Source organism: Pan troglodytes, chromosome 2 (assembly GCF_028858775.2).
Source record: "Pan troglodytes isolate AG18354 chromosome 2, NHGRI_mPanTro3-v2.0_pri, whole genome shotgun sequence".
Taxonomy (NCBI): domain Eukaryota; kingdom Metazoa; phylum Chordata; class Mammalia; order Primates; family Hominidae; genus Pan; species Pan troglodytes.
Genome location: NC_086015.1, coordinates 192,241,143 through 192,267,980, shown reverse-complemented (window position 1 = coordinate 192,267,980; position 26,838 = coordinate 192,241,143). Strand labels below are relative to the sequence as shown.

At 38.5% G+C, this 26,838-nt stretch overlaps 1 long non-coding RNA gene across 1 annotated transcript in view; it reads left to right on the top strand.

Annotated features, from left to right (window-relative positions):
* LOC104005896 (uncharacterized) overlaps nucleotides 1-26,838 on the top strand; it is a 35,393-nt gene that overhangs the window by 2,511 nt on the left and 6,044 nt on the right. Inside the window, exons 2-3 of the long non-coding RNA XR_010155893.1 lie at nucleotides 23,327-23,474; nucleotides 25,727-25,859. This is a non-coding gene — a long non-coding RNA (uncharacterized LOC104005896). The remainder of the gene's footprint in view (nucleotides 1-23,326; nucleotides 23,475-25,726; nucleotides 25,860-26,838) is intronic.

Genomic DNA, 26,838 nt, shown 5'->3' with positions numbered 1-26,838 from the left:
TGTGAACTAATGAATTTTTTACGTTTCACACTTTTAATTTCTAATAGAGTAAATATGAATAGATCTAACTAACATAAGCAAAAGCTCTTTGGAGTCCTTAATCATTTTAAAGCACACAAAGGAGTCCTGAAGCCAAAATGTTTGAGCACCACTGCTGTAGAAGAACAGGTCAGAAGGAAGAAAAGATCAATCTCTTGGTATCAGACACTATGAGGAATCCAGCTCTTATAGAGCTCATAATTTAATAGGAAGGTAAACATGCAGATCTATAGCTGCTCTACAAGCACAGGCATGCCACAGCAGAGGAGAGATGAAGTGCTCCACTCAAGTGGAGAGAAGAGGGGTGAGAGAAGTCTTCACAGAGAAGGTAACACTCGAGAAGCCAGAATAGAAACTGAGGATTCAGAAAACAAAACCAAAGAAAAGACAGTAGCGATGGGGTGGCACTAGGGCCTCCCAAGCAGGGGGAAGAGCCCCAGGACAGGAGAAGGAAGGTATACTGAGTGGAGAGCAAGCATTCCATTTGATGCAACTGAGGTGTGGTATGCAGAGCCTGCTGGGAGAAGCCTCCTATACAACTGGTGTTTAATAACTGTTTGCAAGATTAATGTGCACATGAAAACAATGATTGACCATGAATGCAGTTAGCAGTGTCTTATCGTTTCCAATTCCCACAGTATACATGAGCAAATGTTATGAATACGACTGATAGAGGTCAAGAGAAGTGAGATGATTCATGCCAAGTGCAAATCAGAGACAGAGCTGGGCCCTGACCAAACTCCCCTCTCCTGCCCCAAGGTCTCATTCACCAGACAACATTTTATAACGTTAGGCCCTGGCTGAGCTTCTTCTATCCCAACCTGAGAAGGATACTGAAGAATGAATAAGGGAAAGACAGACATAAGCTGTGAGATTCATCACTCAATGTACTTCTGAATGCCCACTTCCTGACAAGAGCAATGGGGATTCTGAGATGAAAAGATGCTGTTTTTGCCCGCAGAGACTTATGAACAAGACATTCAGGGTAGAGAAACCCATCTGACCATGACTTAGAGAGTTCAGTGCTAACCTAAGTACAGAGTATAGAGAGGAGCTTTGCCTGAAGTTGGCGAAGCTTTCCAGAGAGGATGGAGAAGACGGGAGTAATTCAAGAGATTTTTAAAGAACGGAGACTGATGAAACAATACTAATACATCAATCCTAAGGCCTTGAAGGGCAGGGACTCTGTCTTGTTTGGCTATGGGTCCCACATACCTAGCATCATGCATGCCACCGCAGAGACATTCCATAAATATCAGATGAGATACTCTGAACTCAAGGGCAAGGAAGAGACATGCCACTGAGACACAATTTTGAATATGCCATGAATTATCTATGCTCTGGTCTATGACTCCCCCACTCTCCCTTTGTTCATCATTAGAAAACTTGCCAGTCTTCATTACCCAAATCTGCCTCTAGCAGGCAGCCTCTCCTAGACTGGCAATTAGAAGGTAAAAGATGTCCTGTTCCATTGCAGAGCCTTGCAGGTACTCAGAACAAATGAAACAACAGCCACTGAAGATCAAGTCTTTGTTTCACCTTCACACAACCTCTCTGTCATCTCCCTCTCTCAGCAGGCAGGGGCCAGAAGAATTGCATTGGTACCCTAGTCGTGAGCCAGACTCTCTGTAAGGAAGTCTACAATCAATACACATGACACAAGACTGATATGATGCCCCAGAACTGAGAGTGCCTCTGTAAAACTGATGCCAATCATTTTCTACGGTTGTGCATCCTGCTCCTCCAGGATGGATGGGCCTGCTCCCTGCCTCAACCAGAGCAAGGAGGAAGGCTTCAGTGATGGATGACAGCAAGAGGATTGTCACCCTAAAGAAGCGGAGTTATGTAGTTCTCTCACCTCCCCCATCAACATTGACACACACAGATACTCAGCACTACCTATCATGTCTCAAATCGCCTAAATTGAAGACACTTCCTCTTTTTGGGATTGGCTGCCAATATACAAGTGGCAGGCAAGAGAAAATCAATTACACCTGGGCGAAGTTGAGTGCTATAATTCAAACAGCTGCGTGAGTCAGAACAAATGACGCAAATTTAAGATGCAAGCCGGAGTCTGTGAGGAGGTGGAGGGATTTCAGCTGGATAAATAGCAGGTTGATCTCCAAGCTCAAGGACGTGAAGCAGTTCTGACAACCTGGGACCTCTTAAAGAGCCATTTAATGGGGATTCTCAGCATTTTGAATAGATCCTTTTTCTTCAGAAACAAAGCTTTAAAAGTAGGCATGCAGAGGCATAGTGGAATGAGGAAGAGAAGGAGGGGGCAGTTATGGAGTGTTGGAAGAAGACAGAAAAATTGTACTGGAGAACATCTCTTCATTTTGTGAGATCCAGGGGCAACGTTGCCTCCTTCACAATGTCTGTTCAGTACTCCACTTACTCAGGCTGAGTGAGGCCCCCTTTCCACTTACTTCATACGCTATCCTGTTACAGTACATATAATGTGTTTTAGCACTCTGTTCCCAAAAATATCTCTGTATAGGACTCATCTGATGGTCCCTGAACCCAAGAATTTCATGGAATTATCTTTGTGTCCCAGGGTTCGAGCTTAGGGCAAGGCCCATGGTAGAAACTCCGTGTGTTTGGGGGCTGTATCTTTCAGTGAGATTCAAGTTACAAACTGAAAAATGAACAATTTATTAAAAATATAGATAGATTCAAACCAGGCTGATGTCCCGAGGGCTGCTTTGACCGTCCCTTTTCTGTTGGGCTGCTTTCTTTATCCAGAACAATATTATCTAACCCTAATGAAAGACAAGTAGAAAGGCCCGTAGAGGCACGGTCAACTCTAAAGACGCAGATTTTATAAGTACAGAACATCAGGATTGTGTTTCCTTTGCAAAACAAATGCCTTTACAAACAGTGGAAAACATTTTAAGAGTGTGAGCTTCAAATTTCCCAGAACTCAAAATATTGGAATTTAGTGGCATGAGCCCAAAATACCAATGGCTTCACCTGTCTTTCCATTGTCTATCCACATCCTGAAAATGAAAGGAAATAGCCCCGAGATGAAAGATCACATTTAGCTGCAAATTCAAACCAGGTTCCAAGATTCAAATGGCTTCTTCTTTGGTGTCTAAATAAATATTGCTAATAAAATCCCCGCGAGCCCACAAAATAAGAGACCATTTCATTCAGCTCACAGAAACAATCCATACAACACAGAACAAGATGTCTCTCCAATAAATTTATGAAAATCTGCCTGTTTAGAAGCCAAAATTAATATTCCTCCTGTTCTCCTGGGTCAAATCTGTAAGGTCACCACAGCCAGGGCTGTGTCTGAATGTTGAAGGCTACTCAATTAATCTTCCTGTTTGCAGAGATGTGAAAGAATTTAAGGAAGGTCTAAACATAAACCCAAGCAAAATGCAGCTGAATTCTTTATCGTGCAAGTTTTACCTCCATTAATCTTCTCCTTCATCTTTTATATTGTCTCTTTATTCACCCTCTCTCCTTGAGTTTACTTTCTTTTATTTCTTCTCTTTTCTTATTCTCTCATGCTCTTTGTCTCCATTCACTGTCCACTATACAGGGTTCGGTTTGGGGGTATTATCTAGTTATGCTGGAATATTTGGGCTATTTCAACTAGGCAAATATCTGTATATTTAGCATTTTCTGTTTAATCACAGAAGTGAAGAAGAAGGAGAAATAATTAGAATAAAGATAAATCGTGCTCATCAATTTCAGCAAATTAGAGAACACTAAAAACAGAGAGGAACTGTTAATATGGTTTAGATTTTTAAACATGTCTTCGACAAGATGCATTTGTTAAACAAGTTAATACGTGTGTAGCACTTAGAACAGGGCCTTGCATGCAGTAGGCACTCAAAAATGTTAATTTGGTTATTTTGATCATCATCATTATCAGCTGTGCTGGTCAGCGCTCTCCCCTAGCTTATGATAAGCATTTGGTGACAGTGGTATTGCCCGTAGACAGAAGCAGAGCCAGTTCTGAAGTCAGACAGGCAGATGTAGAATCTTCACATTGCTCCCAGTGCACTCTGAGCAGCGTGCCTCCCCTCACCCACAGTCACAGCAATAGATAAGCAACAGGTAACTCTGACAACCAAGCATTTTTAAAAGAAGGAAACAAACTGAGGAAAATCAATACCGGAAGCGAGAAGCCACAGACCTAAGAAATACAAGTATCGCTATCTCAAGAAAACAGAATTAATAGAAGATACCAAAAAAAAAAAAAAAGAAATTTCAGATAAATAATGTATATCTTCAGAATGGTTTAAAGGGATATCAAATCCATGAAGACGCAGTAGCCAGGGCCTTGATACTTAAAGTGTGGTCCACAGACCAGCAACATCACCATCACCTGGGAGCTTGTTAGAGGCGCAGAATCTCAGGCCTCATCCTAAAATGACTAAAACTGAATCTGCATTTTAACAGGTCCCACAGGTGGTTTGTATGCATATTGCTATTAGAGAACTACTGAACTAGCAGGATTGATATTTGAATTTTTGATTATTGAAAAAATCACCGATAAACTGCAAAGTAGAAATAGATATCGCTGAACTGAAAAATAGTGAGTGAAAAGATCCAGTTGTGTTAGTCTTCTTTAGTGCTAAATCTGAGCTCCTGCTGGCAAAACTACATATCAGGAGAAAATAAAGGAGGAAAATATTTCTTAGAATCCTACATTTAGCATCTAAAATGCCATTCAAATAGGAGAGCAAAATAAGGACATACTGAATATTGCAAAGACTCAGAAAAGTTACCACCTTTCATGCCCTCTAGGAAAAAATACATGTCTATGTATTTCAAAATATCTGAAAAAAAATGTGGGAAACAAAAATAAATAGATAAAATAAGTAACACAGAAGATACAAGACACAGTGATGAGTAAATGAAGTAGAAAACAGATTAATAAATAACTCAGGGCATAATCTCTAAATGTTTATAACTAGGATCTTAGGTCATCTGAAAATAGAAGGTAACAGAGAGGAGGAGGAGAGAGAAAAACTACTGAAGTTGTTATTCAGGGGAGGACAGAGGTATTAAATAACTCCAGATAATACAGGCAAAATAGTTTTTAATATATGTTACGAAAGACTGCCTGCTATGTGTTCCTATTTATATGAAACTCTAGAAACGATAAATCTAATCCACAGTGGCAGAAAGCATATCAATGACTAACGGGGTATTGGAAAGAGGTGGAGGGTGTGGAGAGCATTGTATAGGAAATGACACAGGCTATTACTATGTGATGGAAATGTCCTATATCTCAATTGTGGTGGTAATTAAGTGGTTGTATATATTTGTCACGATTCATCAAAATATATACTTAAAATGGGTACATGATATTATATACAAATGATATTTCAATAAAGTTGATTTCAAAAATGCATCTGTCACATATACAAAGTAACTGCTAGAACAATAAAACTCAAATGCACTGTTTACAAACCACTGGAAGAAGAAAGGGGGTGGAGAGAACAAATACAAGTGGAAAGAAAAAAGCCACATAATGATAGTTGACATTTATTTCATACACACTCTTTCTCAGGCAAAGTTTTAAATATTTTACATGTAATCATTTCCTTAATCCCTACAATAAGTCAATGAATTGAGCATAATTATAATCATTCTCATTTAATTTATGAAGAAACTGAGGCATAGAAAATATATGTAATTTAAGCAAGGTCAAATATCTACTATGGTAGAACTGGGTTTCCCAGTCAGAGCAAATAACATTCTTTTACACTGCTTCTTGTCATTAAGTTAAAAACATAAATGCATGAAACAATTGCAAAATGTCATTAATCAAAGCAAAGACTTTGGAATAAATTTCCCTATTATAAGTCAGAGACAAAGATTTGTTAAAGAAAAGAATAAAGCTTAGCAATAAGTTATTATAAAAGATATACCTAAAACAGAAAGATCCAGAAAAGATAAAAATGAAAACATTAAAGAGATACATAGGGTAAATGTTGAAAATAGTAGATATATTAACGTTAATATAAAAGGCAGAACTCAAGGGGAAAAGTTTTTTAAATATCAAAGAATTGTTTAAATTGATAAAAGATATGATTAAGAGAATAAAGCTGTCATTAAACTTCTATATACCTAATTAAAATGGATGCAAAATATCTAAATAAAAAACTATGATAAAGCAAAAACAATGAAATTTTTTAATATATCTTTCTCAATAATCATCATCCTAAGTAGATCAAAAGCAAATACAGATCTGAATAATTTAATTAACAATATATATTTTTTCCAAACACTTTGCATATCTATAAACACTGACCTATTATCAGCCTGCTATGAAGCAAAAATTAAGTATAGATCAGAGATTCTGATCTTAAAGCAGTACAGTTAGAAATTAACAACAAACATTATCCATCCTCTCCAAAAAATGACAATCCACCTGAAAATATTGAAACATTTTAAATAATAATTGTGGTCAAAATCCATTTAGAAATAAATGACAATAAGAATACTACGCGTCAAAATTTGGGGGATGTAGCTTTGTATTAAAGTAATATTCAGAAGAATCCGTATGTTCTTAAATGCATTTACTATCAAACAGGAAATACTGAAAATAAATTAAATATGAATTCAATTTAAAATACTATATAAAATAACAATGAAATAAATCCAATGGCTATTGAAAAGTAATACATAGAAAATAAGTATTAATGAAATAATAGATTTATGGATTAATCAATAACCCCAATAGCTGCTTCCTTGAAAAGACTAATTATATAGATAAACTCCTGGAAAAATCTCATAAAAAAAAGAAGACAAACAAAATAAAAAATATTATTATCAGTTGCTATGGTTTAAATGTTTGTCCCCTCCAAAACTCATGTTGAAACTTATTTCCCAATGGGGCAGTATTGAAAGGTGGGACCTTTAAAAGGTGATTTGATTATCAAGGATTAGTCCATTCATGAATTAATGAAATAATAGGTTAATGGGTTAGTGCACTATCATGATAATGGGACTGGTGGCTTTATAAAAAGAGGAAGAGAGACATGAACTAGCTTGCTCAGCCTCCCCACCATGTGATGCTCTGTATAGCCTTGGGACTCTGCAGAGTCCCCACCAGCAAGGAGGGCCTCACCAGATGTGGTTCCTTGACATTGGACTTCTCAGCCTCCATAGCTGTAAGAAATAAATTTCTTATCAATAACCCAGTTCCAGATATTCCATGATAAGCAGTGGAAAATAGACTAAAATACCAATATGGAACAGATTTTGAAAATGTTAAGAGAGAATATTGTTTATAAGTTATGCCAGTAAATTTGAAAATCTAGACAAATTGGATAATATGTCTTAGTTTTAGTAAAGATACAAAATAGACTACAGAAGAATCTTGAAAAACCAGAATAGCCAGTAGTCAGAAGAGAAGATTGAAAAAATAATCAGAGTATTTCTGTTAAATGAATCCCATGTGATTCTACAGACGAATTCTATTAAATTTTTAAGAAAACATTCCACAGTGTTTTTTGATGGACAGCTTCCCATTTGATTCTGTAACAGTAGAAAATCCTGATATCAAACTATAGACTGTTAGTCCTATAATCATTCAATTGGACTTAAGAACACAGATGAAAAAAATCCTAAAACAAATGCCTTAGTTGTGCCTTTTGTAAAAAGGTATTAATAGACAGATGATAGATAGATAGATAGATAGATAGATAGATAGATAGATAGATAGACACCAATAGATACACATATATCTGACAGAGAGGGAGAGAAAGAGAGGAAGAGCATTAGGGCTTGGAGTGACTTCATTGGTAATTTAATCTAATAACTTGCCTTTTTAAAAAGTTTGATGTACAAAAAAGATATATTACTTACTCAATTTTCACAGCAACAGATGTTAATTTGACCTCCTAATTCAAGTGCAAACCTTTTTTCACTACTTGAGACAATTTTCAAAGTCTTTTATTTCTCTCTTCCCCTCCTCTCACACATGGATCACAAATGCTCTCTGAATGTAGATTGGATATAGGAAATGGGGTGAAAATATATAGATATAGATGATTTATTATAAGTTTAATTACATTTGTAAGTAACTGAAATAAACAGTTAATAGTATTTTTGGAAGTAACCCCGACATTTGAGGTCAAAGTCAAGAATGACTATGAATTAGTGTTGGAAGTTCTGACCAGAGCAATCAGGTAGAAGAAAGAAATAAGGGGTATTCAGTTAGGAAAAGAGGAAGTCAAATTGTTCCTGTTTGCAGATGACATGATTGTGTATTTAGAAAACCCCATCGTCTCAGCCCCAAATCTCCTTAAGCTGATAAGCAACTTTAGCAGTCTCAGGATACAAAATCAATGTGCAAAAATCACAAGCATTCTTATACACCAATAACAGACAAACAGAGAGCCAAATCATGAGTGAATTCCCATTCACAACTGCTTTGAAGAGAAAAAAATACCCAGGAATCCAACTTACAAGGGATGTGAAGGACCTCTTCAAGGAGAACTACAAACCACTGCTCAACGAAATAAAAGAGGATACAAACAAACGGAAGAACATTTGATGCTCATGGATAGGAAGAATCAATATTATGAAAATGGCCATACTGCCAAAGGTAATTTATAGATTCAGTGCCATCCCTATCAAGCTACCAATGACTTTCTTCATAGAATTGGAAAAAACTACTTTAAAGTTCATATGGAACCAAAAAAATCCCGCATTGCCAAGACAATCCTAAGCCAAAAGAACAAAGCTGGAGGCATCATGCTACCTGACTTCAAACTATACTACAAGGCTACAGTAACCAAAACAGCATGGTACCAGTACCAAAACAGAGATATAGACCAATGGAACAGAACAGAGCCCTCAGAAATAATACCACACATCTACAACCATCTGATCTTTGACAAACCTGACAAAAACAAGAAATGGGGAAAGGATTCCCTATTTAATAAATGGTGCTGGGAAAACTGGCTAGCCATCTGTAGAAAGCTGAAACTGGATCCCTTCCTTACACCTTATACAAAAATTAATTCAAGATGGATTAAAGACTTAAATGTTAGACTTAAAACCATAAAAACTGTAGAAGAAAACCTAGGCAATACCATTCAAGACATAGGCATGGGCAAGTACTTAATGTCTAAAACACCAAAAGCAATGGCAACAAAAGCTAAAATTGACAAACGGGATCTAATTAAACTAAAGAGCTTCTGCACAGCAAAATAAACTACCATCAGAGTGAACAGGCAACCTACACAATGGGATAAAATTTTTGCTATCTACTCATCTGACAAAGGGCTAATATCCAGAATCTACAAACAACTCAAACAAATTTACAAGAAAAAAACTAACGACCCCATCAAAAATTGGGCAAAGGATATGAAGAGACACTTCTCAAAAGAAGACATTTATGCAGCCAACAGACACAGGAAAAAATGCTCATCATCACTGGCCATCAGAGAAATGCAAATCAAAACCACAATGAGATACCATCTCACACCAGTTAGAATGGCGATCATTAAAAAGTCAGGAAACAACAGGTGCTGAAGAGGATGTGGAGAAATATAGGAACACTTTTACACTGTTAGTGGGACTGCAAACTAGTTCCACCACTGTGAAAGACAGTGTGGCGATTCCTAAGGGATCTAGAACTAGAAATACTATTTGACCCAGCCATCCCATTACTGGGTATATACCCAAAGGATTATAAATCATGCTGCTATAAAGACACATGCACAGGTATGTTTATTGCAGCACTATTCACAATAGCAAAGACTGGGAACCAACCCAAATGTCCAACAATGATAGACTGGATTAAGAAAATGTGGCACATATACACCATGGAATACTATGCAGCCATAAAAAGGATGAGTTCATGTCCTTTGTAGGGACATGGATGAAGCTGGAAACTATCATTCTCAGCAAACTATTGCAAGAACAAAAAAAACTCCTCCAGGAGTTCGACCAGCCTGACCAACATGGAGAAACCCTGTGTCTACTAAAAATACAAAAAATTAGCTGGGCGTGTTGGCACATGCCTGTAATCCCAGCTACTTGGGAGGCTGAGGCAGGAGAATCGCTTGAATCCGGGAGGCGGAGGTTGTGGTGAGCCGAGACTGCGACATTGCACTCCAGCCTAGGCAACAAGAGCAAACTTCCACCTCAAAAAAAAAAAAAAAAAAAAAAAAATTAGCTGGGTGTGGTGGCACATGCCTGCAGTCCCAGAATTTTGGGGAGGCTGAGGAGGGAGGATTGCTTGAGCCCAGAAGCTCCAGGATGCAATGAGCTTCGACTGCGCCACTGCAGTGCAGCCTGGGAGCCTGGGAAAGAGAGTGAGACCCTATCTCAAAAAAAAAAAAAATTTGAATCAGTGGACTGGGAGAAGAAGACCCACCCTCAATCTGGGTGGGCACCATCTAATCAGCTGCCAGCACAGCTAGGATAAAAGCAGGCAGAGGAATGTGGAAGGACTAGACTGGCTGAGCCTTCTGGCCTCCACCTTTCTCCCGTGCTGGATGCTTCTTGCCCTTGAACATCAGACTCCTAGTTCTTCAGCTTTTGGACCCTTTGACCTACACTAGTGGTTTGCCAGGGGCTCTCAGGCCTTCAGACACAGGCTGAAGGCTGCACTGTCCGCTTCCCTGCTTTTGAGGTTTTGGTACTTAGACTGACTTCCTTGCTCCTCAGCTTGCAGATGGCCTATTGTGGGACTTCATCTTGCGATGGTGTGAGTCAGCACTCCTTAATAAATTCCCTTTCATATATACATCTATCCTGTTAGTCCTGTCCCTCTAGAGAACCCTGACTAACACAGTGATTGAACACTTAATTTCATGATTTTATGACTCCTATTTTATTGAAAGCAAAATGAATGAAATACATCCATATCCTCAAGTGTAAATGGATTTTAATCTTCAATTAATTTCATAACGGTAACAATATTTGTGCCTTTGAACTTTTCATTATGGATCAGGTCACTTATTCCTGAGAAGTTAAAGTGTTTCCACTATAAAGCTGCTGATGTCATCCTTCAACTGGAAGGAAAGTTGTAATCTCAGTATATTTGCTTCAAATACTTCTTGATTAGGCTGAGGAGTTAGTTATTAGCTCATGTTAAGAGAGGAACATATATTAATTAGGACTCTCCCAGGAAAGAATGAACCAGACAGCAACAGCTATCTCCTGTTAGGGAAGCAAACATTGGTCTAGCTGCAACATTCAGCTACTGGAACTCCATAATACACACACACACACACACACACACATGCACACACACACATGCACACACACACAGACACGAGGAATCCAAACATTAATGAAAATGTGTATCCACCGCCAGCCATCTTTCCCTTTTGTTTTCAAATACTATGAGATATGAATTGCATGTCTTGCAAATACTATGAGATGTGAATTGCATGTCTATGAATTGTGGGGATAGCTTACAGCTGAATAGCTCATTGACAGACTGACACACCTTCAGGCATTGAGTATCCTTCACCTCACCCCACCTATAGGACCGTAATGTACCTATGCCCCACTTGGTAACAGAGCCCGGTACTTGATTTTCGCTTTTGTTTTGTTTTTAGAGTCAAGGCAAGGCTTTACTAGTTTATGATTCATGTAACTTGGATAAAATCACTCAATCTACGTGTCCTCATTTGTTAAACAGCACAATCATATTTTTCTTAGAGGACTGCTGCAAGGATCATATGAGAAAATGTTTGCAACTATTCTTGGTAAAGCATGTGCACATATTGTCTGTTACTGTAATTTAACATGTTTTATCAAGCGTCTACTATTTCTGGGGCAAGAGAAATGACAAAAATATGGTTGGCTTCCTTTGGGGGTGCGAAGTCTCTCCTGAAACATTTGGGTAAGGTCAAGTGTTGTGTAACTATTTGTAGCAACTGTGTGGACTTAGGAAGTGTCCTCTTACGCATGATGTCAGATAATGGGCTGTATCTAGATACTACACAGGAAACATAGGTTTACAAGACCAGCGTCCGTTTAGGCCACATAACACTGTTCCAAGTGGAGGGTGGAGGAGAGATGGCAGTTCTGAGAGAAATGCATAGTGAGAGACAGAAAGCTTAGTTAATGAATAGCTTTCTCTAGAGACTGATTCAGAATAAAAGAAGTTATATTTAACCTAATTAAGCAAAGTTACTTTAATTAGGTTGAATACATCTTTAAGTTGCATACATGGAAAGGATCCTTGGACTTTCTCAGTTTCTTGTCAGAGGAAAAGAAACAAGAGGAATGACAAGCTGAGTGGAATTCTGAGGCAAGCCTGAGTAATGAAACAGCTAAAGAACAGGGCATTCTCAAAGGATGGCTCCTTATTTTTATGATAGAATATATATTGAGCAGAAAGTTTCTTAATTCAGTAAGACCCCTTGACAAGCTCATACGTATTGGTATTTCTATTGGTACTTTATAAAGTCACATTTTTATGTATAGGTTAATAGTGTCCATTATTAGAATATCTAATTTATAATAAAATAATTGTTGGCAATATTCACTGAGCACCTATTATGTCTTCAACGCATGGTACATTTTTTTCTTTTCTTTTTTTTTTTTGGAGACGGAGTCTCACTCTGTCACCCAGGCTGGAGTGCAACAGTGCAATCCTGGCTCACTGCAACCTCCGCCTCCCAGGTTCAAGTGATTCTTCTGCCTCAGCCTCCCAAGTAGCTGGAATTGCAGGCATCTGCCACCACGCCCAGCCATTTCACCACATTAGCCAGGCTGATCTCAAACTCCCAACCTCTGGTGATCTGCCTGCCTCAGCCTCCCAAAGTGCTGGGATTACAGGCGTGAGCCACCATGCCTGACCCATTTTGTTTTTAATAACCCTAACAGGAGGTGTTACTATCCTGAGTGTTCCTATGAAGAAGCTGAAGATCAGAGATAAAGAAAATTAACAACCAGTGAATGACAAAAATGGGTTTTGAACCTGGACCTGACAAGCATCACAGGCAACATATACTTATAATTCCATCTCTAGAATTTGGCAGTAGAAACTTGATATAGGCACTAGGAAAATATTTTGTTTGATTAACTGACAACAGATTAATACAATTGGGAGGTTAATTCTGTTAGACTTAGGAGGAACCTTTGAGACCCAATCCTAAATCCTCATTTTCCAGATGGGAAAACAGATCTAGAGAGGGAAGGATGATCTGCCCAAGGCAACAAAGTAAGTTCATGACAAAGCTGGTACTAAAATTAAAGTCACCTAACCCTTCCCTGCTCCAGTGGTTCCTGGGGTCCCTTGGGTAAATGGCGTGACAGGCCCAAGGACCAGTCGATCAGATAGAGTATGCATAAGGCATCTTCCCTGCCCCTCCCTTTCCTTCTCTGGGTTCTGCTAGGTCTTCTCTGTTGCCCACAAACCCCCCAGGAGAAGCCTCACCACAGCTGCTCCACCCATCATTAGCAGCCGAATCCCTATGCCAGAGTGGTCAAAGTTTCCAGGCCTCTGGCCCCAAGGATGTGCTGGCTTCCATGCAGTATCAATGAGAAGCCCCACCTCCCCAGCTCAGTGTCACCCTTGGTCACCTGGGCCCCAGCGGTTATGCTTGTGCCAAGAATCTCACAAAATATTTTTTAAACAGGCCTGCCAGCTTCCACACCCAGCCCCCACCCACAGCCCCCACTAATTATAGCACTCAATCCCAGTCAATGGAAAAATATGAGAAATGAGCCGTGCCATCTTCTCCCTTTTTCTTGTCCTGCTTTTTCCTAGACTCTGACCCCACCCAAATACCATTTCTCTTCCTTCAGGTAAAAAACAAAATCTCCTGTGCATGTGACATAGCACAAACACAGGGAAATATCTGCTGTGTGTGTGTGTGAATGTACGTTCTTGAGTGTGCATGAGTAAATGTAGCAGGGATATTATCAGCAGTCAAATATTCCGCTATGCTTGGAATCAATTGCTGGCCTTTTAAAGTGTCAGTTACAGGTTATGGCTGCTACAGCTGCATTTATGAATGTTCTAACCACTGGAATTTACCTTCTGAGCTCGAGAAATTCAAGGTAAATTGTAAAGTTTGAAACAGAATCAGTCAAACCAAATTAGAGTGAGTGGCAGGACACGTGAGAGTACCTGTCTCTGTTGCTCAAGTGTAAGATGTCACAAATCTTGACTTGGACTTGGCATCCGTTGTGAGGGACTCCATTAACAGGCATGTATGCAGATAAAGCCCAGAAGACTGCCTATAGCCTTCAAGAGTTGGGAGATAGGACTTACCAACTGTTGTCTTGCTTCTGACAAGATGCCTTACCATTCTTTTAAGTTTTTGTCTTCCTAGATAAAGCATAGTAAAGAAAAACAGTCAAGAACACCTACATAGAGCCAAGCAGCATGCTCCACACTTTCATCTTGTCCTCTTGGTTAATCTTCCCAAGGGTCATGTAAGGCCCAGAGAGGTTAATTGAATGATCTGTTCAAAATCATGCAGGCAAGAGATGGCAAAGCCAGGCAAGGACCCAGGTCTTCTCATTTCAAATAGCTGCATTTCCAGGGTACATGCTTACCTCCAGGTCATCTTTACACGTTGAAGACACACACCCTCTTATGTTTTCACCTTGTGTGTCCCTCTCTTATCACTAGCCACTGATAGTTTCCACCTCAGCAAGATAGACCTCAGATATATCTTGTTCCACCTCAGACAACAAGTCCAATGTTGTCCACTAAGCTGAAGCCAGGTAGATGGCTTATTATCAAATAACCCCCAACTCTTCCTTAGTGAGTTTAGCCTCGTCTAGAATCTCTTTTGATGGCAAAACAGAGCTGAGCTAAATCTCGATGAATCCCAGGCAAATTCCAACCTCCAAAGACAGTTAAATAACACTGCAAAAAAAAGTTTCATCAATACAGAATTATAACCAAAGGAACCTAAAAAATATGCAACACCATAGAGGTACTACGACATGCTATAAATTGTGACATATAGTTTTAACAAGGAAAGAAATCATGGAAGAGAAGATATAGTAAGTGTATGTGCATATGTTTGGTTTATTTTTTAACAGAAAGAAATACATCATTACATTATAAGGAAAATTCAGAATAGAGAGGTAATCTTTGCTACTTAATGATCCAAAGTGAACCATGTAAGGTGTTTTCTTGGTCTGTATTTTTATCAACTTTTCTGTATCATTTAATACTTGTGACCATACTTTTTTTCTTCTATTCTTTCATTCAAGCATGAATTTCGGATTGTTCATCATGTAACTATACCTTGCCAATTGAACCATATTTCCATTACCTGCATAATACTGACTCCTCATCCTGCCCTGACTTGCCTTTTCACTTTCTGTCTTGAAACTCTACCCATCTTTCTGCCTCTTTGACTGCTCCTCGGTCCCTTTCACTTGTGCCTCTTTCTCCTTCTGCCTCTTGGCTCTTCTAAGACATTACCCAAGGTTAGTCCTTGGCTCTCTCAACAATCCCTCTCCCCACGCATTTTTTCCTCATTCATTCTCATGGCCTACTGATGACCTTCAAAGCTGCATCACCACATCTATCTTTTCAAACAAGCTTCAGTGGTATATCTTCATTTTCCTTGATTTGTCCATTCATATTTTGCTATCATCTTTGTCACCAGCCCGTTTCAATCACAATTATTCTTCTAATTATCCAGACTGAAAATAAATGACATCATTTTTAACCAATTCTTTACCTTCATCTTCTATAATGAGAAATATTCATCTCTACACCTGCTGCCAATACCTTGACAAGACTCTGGCTGGCCCACGTGTAACTTATCTCAGTAGCTTCCTTTGTGGCTTTCCTGCCTCTGGTCTCTTCTCACTCAAATCTACCCTGCATGCCCCTGCCAAACATTCTTCCTTCAATACCATTTTCTCATGTCACTCGTCCACTAGCATACCAGATCATGACCTAACCCAGTTTACCTAGTTAATCCCAGTGCTATTCAATATGTACTTCCTAATCAACCCAGGATGGCCTCCCCACACTGCACCAATATACCTCATACCTCCTTGTTTTTTATCTTTTAGGTCCCATTTTCCCAAATGCCTCATTCTTGCACCTCCAAGTTTCAAAATTCAACTTGTCCTTCCAGACTTAGCCCATGCCCACGTTTCTTTAGGAACCTATGCTGGTCAACTGTCAGTTTGCTCTCAGATCCATCCTCTCCCTTCCCTTTTCCTCTCTGTATCACTACAAGGGAATGAGGTTCCCTTGCCCTCTAGCTTTTGGGTAGGTTTGGCTCCAGGAAAGCATTAACAAAGATTCAAGAAAAGAAAGACAAGCCAGTATTTTACTTTTCCTATTTCTGTGTATTTTTGCAGTGTCTGCAGTAATGGCTATGTCTCTTCTATGGCTTCAGCTACTGTGGATAGTCCCAGCTTCTGAACTCTGGAAGCAATACCTCCCTCCAGTCCCTCCAGTTGAGGAGTGGTCTTTGTTCTCTGGGTTGCCTTACTATTCTCTGTTTGGTTTTTCAGCATTTCTGTCACAGAAATGACAAATGCCCTATATTAAAACTCCCTCTATTTAAAGATCCAGCATGACTTCTGTTTCGCTGTCCAAACTTAAAAGAAGTTTGAACTAGATAACTTTCAACATCTTTTCTAGCTCTTACAGTCTTGTCCATTGCCATATAATGTAGCCCTTCATTATATACTGACTAGAATTGTGCAATAAATTTTCTCATTTATTCGTTCATTCAACAGATATCTATTTAGCTATACAATGTGCATCCAACCACATCAGGTGTTGGAATTTGGAGGGAGGGCACAAAAAAGTATCAGGTACAAAGCATTTATTATCTTGGTGGCAGGAAAAGGCATCCACAAACAAGTGAAGCATTAACACAGGTAGTACTTGGTTACGAGTCAGATGAATGCCTCAGAAAATGCTTACTGTTCCATATTTAAACCTTTTGGCCTCATAGATGAGATCTTTAACATGTGCTTAGAAGACTGAGTTTATGTCCGGAAAGCCAATAAAGATTGAATGATTTAGTTTTTCACTGAAGTAATTGCATGTTGTACTACTGGGATATGGGGAGTGCAGAGTGTCAATCAAAGCCAAGAGAAACAAAAATATTTTCAAGACCAGGAATCTTGTTTAAATAATTATGAGTGTGCATAGTTGTGTGTGTGTGTTTAAAATACTTCTGTTTTTAATTATTAGTAGTATATGTTGATATTGCATAAACAATGAGAAAACACCACAAAAATGAAAAAGTAAAATCATTTATTCAGCATTTATTGTGAAACTATTCTGGGTGCAGGTTAAAATATGGATATAGAAGCCATGGTCTCTATTCTTGAGGGGCTTCCAATTTAGTGGGTGATACAATCAAGTAAGCAAGTGGTAACAGTGAAGCTTAATGATGTGACATAGTTTGGATATTTGTCCCTTCTAAATTTCATGTTGAAATTTGTTCCCCAATGTTGGAGGTGGGGAACACCTGGTGGGAGGTGTCGGGGTCATGTGGGCAGATCCCTCATGAATGGCTTGCCTCCCTACTTGCCATAAAGAGTGAGTTCTCACTGTATTAGTTCCAATGAGATCTAGCTATTAAAAGGAGGCTGGCACCTTCCTCCTCTCTTTCTTTTGCTCCCTCCCTTGCTATGTGACATTCCTGCTCCCTTTCCTTTTCTGCCATAATTGGAAGCTTCCTGAGGCCCTCACCAGAAGCAGATGCGATGTGAGCACTATGCTTCTTATACCATCTGCAGAACCATGAGCCCAATAAACCTCTTTTCTTTATAAATTATCCAGCCTAAAGTATTCCCTCAATAGCAATGTAAACAGACTGAGACACGATGATAGTTATGGTGACCTACCCATGCCAAACACCACACTATTGCTTTACTTAAGTCATAACACAAAACCCTTGAGGTAGACATTATTGTTACATTATTATTGTACAAAGTTAAATAAAGACATAGACTCAGAAACACTGAAAACTTGTTTAAGGTAGCACAGCCAGTGTGTGGTGGAGCCAATGTATTTAAACATAAGTCTGCCTGAATTCAGAGCCATGGGTTCCTAATTACATAATAAAGCATAATATATCTATTATCAAAAGATTATTTTTCTTCATAACCCTGAATTCATGACAAGAGAAAAGAGCTTACAGTACTTAATAAGACAAAACAATTTAGACTGCAGTCTAGCTATGGGTAAGAAATTTCATTGGCAATTCCAGGTCTACCTTCCTTCGCTTATTCAGTAGAAGATGTATAAGAAATACAGACTGCATCTTCAGGACATTTTAACTATGGAAACACATTTTTAAGAAAAGGGTTTTTGGCCAGGCACAGTAGCTCACACCTGTAATCCCAGCACTTTGGGAGGCTGAGGTGGCAGACAAGCTGAGGTCAGGAGTTCAAGACCAGCCTGAACAATATGGTGAAACCCCATCTCTACTAAAAATACAAAAATTAGCCAAGCATGGTGGCACACACCTGTAGTCCCAGCTACTCGGGAAGGTGAGGCAGGAGAATCACTTGAACCCAAGAGGCAGAGGTTGCAGTGAGCCAAGATAGTGCTATTGCATTCCAGCCTAGATGACAAGAACAAAACTTCATCTAAAAAAAAAAGAAAGAGAGAAAGAAAGAAAGAAAGAAAGAGAAAGAAAGAAAGAAAGGAGAGAAAGGAATGAAGGAAGGAAGGAAGGAAGGAAGGAAGGAAAAGGTTTTTAGGAGAAATATTAATGAGACCAAGAGAGTTCTTCAAAGCACAGTAATTGGTAAATGGCTACATGATCATCTTTGTTTGGAAGAAGCACTGACTTTATACTTCAGGTAAACTATATTAAGTTTAAGCCACCATACACTGGTTTCTGTACAAATGCAAAGCTAACAGTGCAATTTCTCAATTCTCCAACTAAAAGAAAATATCTGGTAAGAAAGGAACTCATTGTATTTCAAAGCAGATTAATAAAAATCTAATCTATACTGAGTGCCTAAAAGGTGTGAAGTGTGAATATTTCCAATCAATAAATACAATCTCTGACTGGATTAAAAGGGTGGAATATATCAATTTCTCTTTAGTTTAGGTATAATTAACATACAGTAAAATGCACAAATTGTTAAGTGTTGAGTTCAATGAATTTTGACAATTTTGTACACCTATATAATCATTCCCGCAACAAAATATTGAATATCTTTATCACCCCAAAAATTCCTTGTGTCTTTTTCCACTCAATCTTTTCTAAAGAGGCAACAAATTTCTGATTTCTATCCCCATAGTTAGTTTTGCCTAACTGTTAGTTAGGCAAACTAACTAACTATTAGTTGCCTAACTATTAGTTTGTTAGTATAGGCAAAAATACAGAAAGTGTGTATTTTTGTTGAATCTGGCTTCATTCAGTTAATATGATATTTTTGAGATCCACGTTGTTATGTGTAAAAGTAGTTCATTATTTTTAAAGGCTAAGTAATATTACGTTGAATTAATAATATACCATAAACATTGCTGTTTTAATCTTTTGTGGATTTATATTTTCATACATCTTGAGTAAATTCCTAGAAGTGGAACAGCCATGGAGTACATAATTGCTGAACTTTAAAAAACTGCGGAACACTCTCCCATAGTTATGCAGCATTTTACACTCAGAACAGCAATGTAGGAAAGTTCCAGTTGCTCCATATCATCACTGGCATTTAATGTTGTCTGTCTTCTTGATTTTAGCCATTTATAATTTATCTTATTGTGGTTTTTATTTTCAATAAGCACTTTCTCATGTGCTTATTGGCTATATATATATATATATATATGTACACATATATTCTTTTGTGAAGTGTTTGCCCACTTTTCTGCATATAATGCTATAACTTCTTTTCAAATCTGACTCAATAAATGACAATATTTAGCTATTTATTTGAGAGTTTGGGTATTCATCTGTCATTTCCAGTATAAACAGTGATACATTTGCCTAGGTGGCCCGTTAGTATCTTCCTGGAAATTACTGGGCATGCTTTTTTTAGTTACATTATCTTATCACTCCCAGTAATGATCTATGAATTTAAAAAGGGGGAAGGAGAGACCATTAAGCCCAGGGCTTAACAACAGTGTTCCATATGGAACCATTAAACTACTTACTAACCATCTGCTCATGGCGATGAGCCCATTCTGTTTTTATACAAAGTATTTTTTTGTAAAAAAAAAACAGTCTCAGTGACAGATAATACACATATTTTTAAGAGATGATATTCAATCAGCAAAATACAGCTTGCTGAGAATGGAGCATACTAAAGGTGCACTTACAGATCATTAGAACTGCAAGGGAACTTAGAGCCCATCTAAGTCAAACCACTTAATGTTTTAGAAGATAAAACTGAGGGCCAGAGACAACTAATTTCCAAGCCAGGAACCAAACTCTGGTAATTTTACTTACAGCCCAGTGTTCGTTTCACCATATCATTATGCATTTGTGAGGAAAAGCGCTCTTTTTTACAGTCTAAATTAGAAAAGAAAGTCCAAACCTATTAGATGTTTAGAAAAAATGCTTAATGGACAAACAAAAGCCAACCAGAAGGCCGCTTGGAGCTACTAAAAATATGAAATCTCAGGCCAAGTATACCTGGATATGAGTCCCAGCCCTTCCACATATTAACCATGTGGCTTGAGACAAGTCGTTTCATCTTAATATTTTAATATCCTCACCTGAAAATTGGGGTTGAAGAAAATAAATATGTTGTTATATTCCTAAAGAGAAAAAAAGTATATATTGGGAAGGGGAGTTGAAACAAAGAACCTGAGCACCTTTGAAGAGAGAAACCAGAAGTGGCAGGTATAGAATAATGGAAGAAAAGTGTTCCATGCAAGACAGGTGAACAAAACTAGGCTGACTGCTTGAAGATAGGGATTTGCTAAGTATGGGGTTATCCCCGTGCATAAAAGGGAGCAGAAAATTAAAAGGTTGCCAATTTTATCCCTGAAGATACAGTTTATGGGAACTGTGGACTAAGGAAGTAGGACTATAAAAATACACCCTGATGTGGAACTGACCAAGCCAACCCATTTTCTCTAAAATCACCACAAATCTAAAGCCCCAGAATGCCATTATAAAATCAGACTCAGAATTGGGGATAGGGGGAGATAGTTTCAAGTGCCTACAGAAATGCAAAATACTGACCAGGGAGAAAAAAGAGACAAAAATAATTTGGCTGACTGAAAATGGGCCCATCTACTCAAATTCTAAAACTCATCAAGTCTAGAGCGAGGAAAGACAACCAATGAAGCAAAAAAATCAGAGCATGCACCAGGTGCAGTGGCTCACTCCTGTAATCCTAGCACTTTGGGAGGCCGAGGTGGGTGGATCACCTGAGGTCAGGAGTTCGAGAACAGCCTGGCCAACATGGTGAAACCCCATCTCTACTAAAAATACAAGAAAATTAGCCAAGTGCATGCCTGTAATCCCAGCTACTTGGGAGGCGGAGACGGGAGAACCACTTGCACCCGGGAGGCAGAGGTTGCAGTGAGTGGAGATCGTGCCATTGCACTCCAGCCTGGGCAACAGACTGAGACTTCGTCTCAAAAAATAAAAAAAAAATAAAATTTAAAAATCAGAGCATGAATTCGCTCTCTGTAAAACTGATATTAAGGGGTAGGCTGGGGAGGCCGAGGTGGGCGGATCACGAGGTCAGGAGATGGAGACCATCCTGCCTAACACGATGAAACCCTGTCTCTACTAAAAATACAAAAAATTAGCCGGGCGTGGTGACGGGCGCCTGCAGTCCCAGCTACTCGGGAGGCTGAGGCAGGAGAATGGCGGGAACCCGGGAGGCGGAGCTTGCAGGGAGCCGAGATCGCGCCACCGCACTCCAGCCTGGGCGACAGAGCGAGACTCTGTCTCAAGAAAAAAAAAGGTAGGCTGACAGACTTTAAAATAAGGATATTAGTGTACTCAAAGTGATAAATGATGAAATAACATAAAAGATTCAAAGATATTTTAAAAAGCATAATTAATGAAAGAATATATGGATATAACAATAAGATCAATAAATAAGCATAGTTGATCAATAAAAGAACACAGTTAAAGAAAGAACAGCACAGGGAAAAAGAAATAAAAACATGAAAGAATGATTAAGAAGCATAGAGAATAAACTAAGATACTCTAACCTACATCCAATATGAGTTCCAGAAAGAGTTTCCAAACGTAAAAAAGAAAACAATTCTGGGCCGGGCGCGGTGGCTCACGTCTGTAATCCCAGCACTTGGGAGGCTGAGGTGGGCGGATCACGAGGTCAGGAGATTGAGACCATCCTGGCTAACACGGTGAAACCCCGTCTCTACTAAAAATACAAAAAATTAGCCGGGCGCGGTGGCGGGCGCCTGTAGTCCCAGCTACTCAAGAAGCTGAGGCAGGAGAATGGCGCGAAACCTGGAGGCAGAGCTTGCAATGAGCGCAGATCGCGCCACTGCACTGCAGCCTGGGTGACAGAGCGAGACTCCATGTCAAAAAAAAAGGAAAATAATTCCTCAGAATTAAAAAAAACTCCAAACGCCAACATGAATTAATAAAGAAAAATCTACACCAAATCTATACAGCAGCCCATCTTGATGAATCTGAAAAACTTCAAGGACAAAGAGAAAGGCCAAATTCTACAACTAACAACCGTTATTTGATGGCCGACTTCTCATCAGCACCAATAGCTTCCAAAAACTAATAAAGGAGTTCACGACTTGAATCAACAGTTTTAATTAAACTGTCATTCAAAAGTGAGGGTAAGAATACATGAAATAATACAGAGTAATTTCTAAAATATGTTGATAACCATAAAAAGTAAAAATACAAGAGAATATTGGTAGCATACATGCTATTTGAATAAAAATAGAAGCATACATATTACTTCTGTATATATTGTGCATGAGAAAGAAGAAAAAAAGTCATTTTTCCTAAAAGAAACATTGAAAGGATAAACCAAAAAATAATAAAATTGCTCACCTACAGGGGTGTGTAAAGAATAAGGGAGAATGTGACACTTTTCTGAGCACATTGTTTTTGTAATGTTTTGACATATAGAATTATCGTAATGATCTACATATTCAAAACAAAATTAAATCAACGAGCATGAGAAAGAAAACACTAAAACCAAGTACAAACGGAAAAAAATGAACATAAGAGTGTTTTAGATAAATTTAAGCACACTAAATGGGAAAAAAAGATAACTATTCAAATAACTTAGTTCTCTACTTTATCTATATACCTTTCATCCAAAGGGGCAAAAAAAAGAACTACAAACAAATCTTGAATACTCATAATTGATTTGTGTTTATAGTGTCATGAGAGTAATAACACTGAAAGAACTTTGTATGTGTCTGTGTTAACAGGACCGAACAAAAGAGCAAATATACAGATATCCCTGGAAGCCAGAGTTCTTGGAAGGAAGAAATACACATACAGAATGGGAGAAGGCAAGGAAAAACCCTGTAAGGTTGGGATGCATTCAGAGAAATAGAAACTTCTGATTCCATATAGGTATCTATTTCCTAGGTCTGTCTATGAAAGCTCTTAAAACAGTGCACTCACATAGAAATGAACACATCTAGTACCCAGATCTCAGTTTCTAAATGCTATTCCCACTAAACAAACCAGTACTCATTGTGGAAATAGCTACTAATTCAATTCAATAACTGGGGCAGGGAAAGCACAAGGTAAGATCATCATCTTGTTGTGCCAAAGAGTAAGAAAGTGTCTTAAAAACTTGGGAAGCATATAACAATACACAGAAGCATGCTTGAAGGGGCTCCCACTTTAATATCTGGGACGATGTAAGGAAATTAATGAGAACTGTTGTAGATTATAAACAATTAAACATAATAAATTCCATGAGTCCCTACTAATAAAAATTACATAGACAGATAAATGATGGATGGATGGATGGATGGATGGACGAATTGATTGATAGATAGAGAGATATAAAGAGAACGATAGGCAAGAAACAACCAATGGATCTTGGGTAGAGGAAGGTAGTTTTATAAAAAATACTTGCAAAATCTAAAAGCATATCACTACAAATTACTTATAAAGAAAAAAGAAAAAAGTGGAGAAACTGAACACTTGCAACCAAGTGATCTAAATTAACATTACCAATGAAGGGCACACAGACATATTGTGCCTCTGGATGTATGCCCCATGAAAAATAAAATATCACCTGTGGAGTACACTAGCCATAAAGGGATAATTTCCATTTTATCATAAAAAATATAAAAAATATCCACATTGAGAAACAATAGCCAAAATAGCTGAGCTTTGTTTTTCAAAATTATCAATAATATAAAAAACAAAGAACAGCTGAATATGGTTCCTAATTAAAGGAAAGTAAAGAAACATGACACCTAAATGCAATTCATGACTCTAGATTGGATTCTTAAACTGGGGCAGGAGATAATAGTCGTAAAGCATACTATGGGAAAACTGACAGTTCTGGAATATGATCTGTAGATCAAATGTTATATGAATGTTAAATTGCTTCAAGACATTGATGAAAGAAGGGAAATCCTTAAATGATGGGCCCATTTATTATGCCTGCTCCTCCATATGTTTTAGAATCAAGTTCAGTGAGAACATAAAATGTTCCTTTTTTTCTCCATCATCACTATCAAGTCAGCCTGACAAAGGCCCAGTATGGCCAACATTTCACATTCCCTGATTACTACTTCTCAACTAAATGAGGCTTAGCTTTACTGTCCATGCATATACCAAGAAGGAGAGAGATGATACCATGCTGTAAGTCTACAGTTTGCCCGAACCCAGCTCTGCAGAGACTACTTTAAAGAGATCTAGGTGCTGATTTTATTTGTGGGAACCAAAGCTCCATTGAAGTGAACACACAAGCTAATTAGCAGATTTCGAACCTTAGAAACCTTCATTATATTATAATCCTACGCCATCTTTTGAAGTTCAAACAAAATGTAACTCTGCTCATTAATCGTTGGCAGTAAGTGCATCATCTCTGCCTTTGAATACCCTCAGGCTAATGATATGCCGAAAGGTGTCAGGCAGAGGATGACTCATAATGGTAGTTTTTGCTGGAGCTATTACTCTGTATGCACACACATATACCACTGTAAATGACTTTTTCTGTACCTGTGTGCTTGCCTCTTTCAATTGCATGTGTGTGTGTCTGTGTGTGTACAGATGCATACTGATGCTTATAGGTGTAAGTTCATGCCTCTGTGCAAGTGTGTGGACACCTCTGTGTCTGTGTGGATAAATACCTCTGCATTGCTGTGCTACTTTGTGTGTGTGTGTGTGTGTGCAAAACTTATACACTACTAAGTATAAAATGGATGAACAATGTATTTATAAGGATCTCTTTAATGGTAAGTGACATTAAACTAAACTAAAAGTTGTTTAAGGAAAAAGGAAATTTATTGGCTTATTTAACAGAAATATTTAGGGTTAGCTTTAAGTTCCCACATGGAAAAGGAAAAATTGGAACCACCCACACATAGTGATGGCTGGTCCCCTGCATATATCAATTCTGCTGAGCAGGAATAACAGGATTCTCTGCCCTGGTGACCAGAGTCTGCTTTGGGCACCTGGTCTGGGGACCTTCACTGAGCTGTTTCTAAGGCATTCCTTTTTTTTTTTTTTTCTTTTTCTTTGGCGTTTAGTTTCTTTGCTTCCAGGCAATTCCTGGGGTAAGTAACAAAGCCAGAAGTTTCATCAAGTCACCATATTTAAACCTGGAAACAAATCTGAGAATTTCTATTTTCAATCAACAGGCCTTCCTTCATCCCCTCAACCCTCAGCTTTGTGGCCTCTATCTTGGACTGTCAAAGGCCAATTTAAACAATGGTCACACAGAGATTCACACTTCTCGCAAGCCCCAACTCAATCTCCTGCCATGTTTTTCAGGTAATTGCCTTTGCTCCTACTAACTTTAGATTGGTTGGAATATCTCCTTTTCAATAATGTAAGATTCTGGAATACCTAGATGCTCAGGTATCTTAGATTTCAAGCTGTAGCCACGAAGAATTTTTTTAATAAAACTGTCTTATTGTTCTCTTTCTCTCTCTTTCTTACTATATGTTGATTTAAATTTTTATTGAAATCATTTGGATTCAAATGCAATTGTGAGAAATAATACAGATATCCTTAAGAAACCTTACCCAGTTTCTCCAGTGGTAACATTTTGCAAAACTATACTATCATAGCACAATCAGGATATTGACATTGATACGAACTGGCAATCGTAATCAAATATCCCCAGAGAAGGGGACTTATACTTATTTTTATGCACATTCATGAGTGTGTGTGTTCAGTTCTATTCAATTTTATTACATGTATAGATTCATATAGCCATCACCACAGACAAGGTACTGAACAGTTCCCTCATCCAAGGGTTCCTTGTGTTGACCTTTCATAATGATACTCACCCCTCTCCTGCCTATACCTCTTTCATCACCACTCCCTGGCAACCACTTATTTGTCCTCCATTTCTAACATTTTGTCATTTCATAAGCATTATATAAATTAAATCATGCAGTATGTAACTTGAAATTATTTCTGTCAGTCGAATTCACTGGACATTCTTCCAAGTAGTGTGTATTTCTTATTGTTTTTCCTTTTTTTCTTTTTTTGAAATGGAGTCTCGCTCTGTCACCAGGCTGGAGTGCAGTGGCGTGATCTCTGCTCACTGCAACCTCCACCTCCCAGGTTCAACCGATTCTCCTGCATCAGCCTCCCGGGTAGCTGGGACTACAGGCATGTGGCACCACCACATCCAGCTAATTTTTGTGTTTTTAGTGGAGACAGGGTTTCACCATGTTGGCCAGGATGGTCTCGATCTCTTGACCTCGTGCTGGTATTACAGGCATGAGCCACCACGCCCAGC